Source organism: Haplochromis burtoni, unplaced genomic scaffold (genome assembly GCF_018398535.1).
Source record: "Haplochromis burtoni strain Fernald_Lab_line unplaced genomic scaffold, NCSU_Asbu1 Contig_390, whole genome shotgun sequence".
In the NCBI taxonomy this organism is placed as follows: Eukaryota; Metazoa; Chordata; class Actinopteri; order Cichliformes; family Cichlidae; genus Haplochromis; species Haplochromis burtoni.
The window spans coordinates 403,109-406,858 of NW_024582751.1; positions in this window are offsets into that span (position 1 = coordinate 403,109).

Consider the following 3,750-nt stretch of genomic DNA (forward strand, 5'->3'; position numbering starts at 1 on the left):
TATTCTGCTTTGAGTCATATGTTCTGTAGAAGGTCATTTATTTTCCTGTAGTGAAAAAGGTCTTTGTCAGGCCAGCGCCGGGTTCTTACTTAATATATTTCTGCTCATTTTTATCTTCATGCAGTGCTATACAAACACTTATAATTGCATGTATTTGATTTGCATACAGCATGATTTGCAAACACATGATCCGAACGAATTACCTTAGATTTTACATGAGGCCAGTCTTAGACTTGTAATTGGGCTTAACTTCCTGTATGTTGTCCAAATCAGATACTGCAAGTTTGGCATTACACACACAGTCAGAAACCTGGCAGACACATAGTGAAACTTTGTGTCGGCTGCAAGGCGGGCACAAATTCAGCTTCAGATGTCAGTTTAGGGCTTCTTCTCTTTCACACAAAGTATCTTTCAGGTTAAAAAAGAAGGGACCTTTTCGTATAAACCTTACACATAAACAGGGTCAGTCATCTTTTGCTTACTTTAAATCATCTTGCGTTTCCTGTCAACTGTGTATGCCCTATGTTAGCCAAGCCCTTTGGACTGAGCCCATTCAGCAGGTTAATCTTCTCTATTATGTAATTGCAGTAGCATGTGCTGCCAAGCGTTTGTTTAAATTGGATGGTCTTTCAGTGATTTTACTAAAACAGATAAGCGATCTCATCACTTATCCTACTCACACACAGCCTGCTTCTTTGATAGAGAGGTCCGACTAACAACCCACTCAGACCTTACAGGCAAAACAAGTCAGATAACCTGCATCGGCCGGAGTGGTGGCCTCATAATCTACTTCTAAATGTTTGTCAAGCGTAGATCCTCGTTAATATCTTTAAACACATCAAGCAAGTCAGTGAATATAAATACCTCGGGCATCGACTAATGCCATTTCAGCTAGCGTAGGCCATTTGTGCACAACATGTCCTTTGACGTCAGGGCCCTGATACACTGGGTCATGCCATTAGTCAGACAAGTGTGTCACTCCAAACTTTTTCCAGAGTTCCTGTTGTGAAGTGGCACATTTCAAACCAAACACCTGTGAACCCAGTAGTTCCAGCCATCCATGCATCCATTTTCTACTATTTATCCATGTTTAGGTCATGAGGGCGGCAGTCTGAGCAAAGAAGACCAGACTTTCCTCACCCTGGCTACCTCTTCCAGCTCGTCTGGACAGACGCCGAGTCAATCCCAAGGCAATTCCCAAAGGCCTATCCCAAGGCCTCGTCCAGATAGGACATGCCTGAAACACCTCATCTAGGATGCGTCCAGGACGATGAATGTGGAGGAGCAGCGACTTCATTCCCTCTCGTATAACTAAGCTCTTCACACTATCTTTATAGTAGAGCTCAGCCCCCTTTAACGGAAATTACTTTCCGCAACATGTATCCACGACCTCATTACCATGATCATAGGTGAAGGTAGGGATGTAGACTGACAGGTAAATCAATGGCTCCATTTTTATATTCAGTTCTCTCTTCACCACAACTGATTCGTACAGCGTCCACATCAATCATATATCACCTAAACCTAACCAATAGTTTCACCTGCATAAATCTACCCAGCTAGTGGCAGCAAAGACAACACGAACATCCCAACAGGACATGATTCAGAGTATCCTGGCAAGGCCATCCCTCAACATCCTCCATGGACTTAAAGCTTCTTTTTGATGTAGGTCTCAGTCTTGTTAGCACCGAATAAAGTGACCAGTTGTTGTTTTTTTGGGATATGGCTATTTAAAAGAGCAAGGAGCAACCATGCTCACTCTGCAATACAACTACCGGGGTTCTCCGTGCATCGCGCGGACAGGTCACAGGATCTTACTGGGAAAAGCAGAGGCGGTGGTGTTTGTTTCATGATCAACAACAGCTGGTGTGATTATGCGAACGTGCACCCGGTCAAATCCTTCTGCTCACCGGACCTGGAGTACCTGATGATTAAGTGCCGGCCATTCTGGCTACCGAGGGAATTTACAGCAGTGATTATTACGGCCGTTTACATTCCCCCACAAGCCGACACTGACCGAGTACTCAGGGAACTGTACAGCGCGATCAGCAGCGAGGAAACCGCACACCCAGAGGCAGCGTTTATCACAGCCGGAGACTTTAATAAGGGAAACCTGAAGAAAGTCTCACCCAAACTCCACCAACACATCCATTTTAACACCCGTGGAGACCGGCTACTCGACCACTGCTACACCTCTGCCCGCCTACAGGCAGAAGCTGAAACAGGAAGCTCCAACCCGGAGGGCGGTGCACTGTTGGACGGACCAATCGGAGTCTGCGCTGCGGGACTGTTTTGATCACGCGGACTGGGAAATGTTTCACGTGGCTGCTAGGGACATTGACAACAGGCTAACCAAGCCCGATAGGACTCCTTCTTCAGCCTGGTGGCTCCCTTCACCTCTGGTGTCCACCATTTGGTTCGGGGATTACCACCACGGCAGGCACCAACCACCTTGCGGCCGCAGCTCAATGCAGCAGCTTCGGCAATGGAGACGCTGAACATGGTCCATTCGGACTCAATGTCCCCAGTCTCCCTCGGAATGCTGTTGAAGCTCTGCCGGAGGTGTGCGTTGAAGATCTCGCGGACTGGGGCCTCTGCTAGACGTTCCCAGCACACCCTCACTACGCGTTTAGGTGCACCAGGTCTGTCCAGCGTCCTCCCCCGCCACCTGATCCAACTCACCACCAGGTGGTGATCAGTTGACAGCTCAGCCCCTCTCTTTACCCGAGTGTCCAGAACATATGGTCGCAGGTCTGCTGATACGATTACAAAATCGATCATCGACCTACGGCCTAGAGCGTCCTGGTGCCACGTGCACTTATGGACACTCTTATGTTCGAACAGGGTGTTCGTTATGGCCAAACTGTGGTTAGCACAGAAGTCCAATAACAAAGCACCGCTCGGGTTCAGATCAGGGAGGCCGTTCCTCCCAATCACGCCCCTCCAGGTCTCGCTGTCGTTACCCACGTGAGCATTGAAGTCTCCCAGCAGGACAACAGAGTCTCCAGGTGGACCTCCAGCACCCCCCCCAGGGACTCTAAGAAGGCTGGGTACTCTGAACTGCCACTCGGCGCATAAGCGCAGATGACAGTCAGGACCCGTTCCCCGACCCTAAGGCGCAGGGAACAAACCCTCTCGTCCACCGGGAAAAACCCCAACGTACCGGCAGCAAGCCGAGGGGATATTAGGATACCCACCCCAGCCCGCCGCCTCTCACCAGGGGCAACTCCAGACTGAGACAGAGTCCAGCCCCTCTCCAGGAGACTGGTTCCAGAGCCCAAGCCATGTGTAGAGGTGAGCCCGACTATATCTAGCCGGTACCTCTCAACCTCACGCACTAACTCAGGCTCCTTCCCCACCAGAGAGGTGACATTCCATGTCCCTATTGCCAGTCTTGGCAGCCGGGGGTCAGTCCGCCAGGGCCTCCGCTCCTGGCCGCCACCCGGCACACAATGCACCCGACCCCTATGGCGCCTCCTGCGGGTGGTGGGCCTGCGGGAGGATGGGCCCATGTCTCCTCTTCGGGCTGTGCCCGGCCGGGCCCCATGGACTAAGGCCCGGCCACCAGACGCTCGCCCTCGGGCACCCTCCCCGGGCCTGGCTCCAGGGCGGGGCCCCGGTAACCCTATCCCGGGCAGGGTAAACTGTTCCCTCGAGTGTCCTTTTCATAAGGGTCTTTGAATCGCTCTTTGTCTGGTCCCTCACCCAGGGCCAATTTGCCATGGGAGACCCTACCAGGGGGCAAAAGCC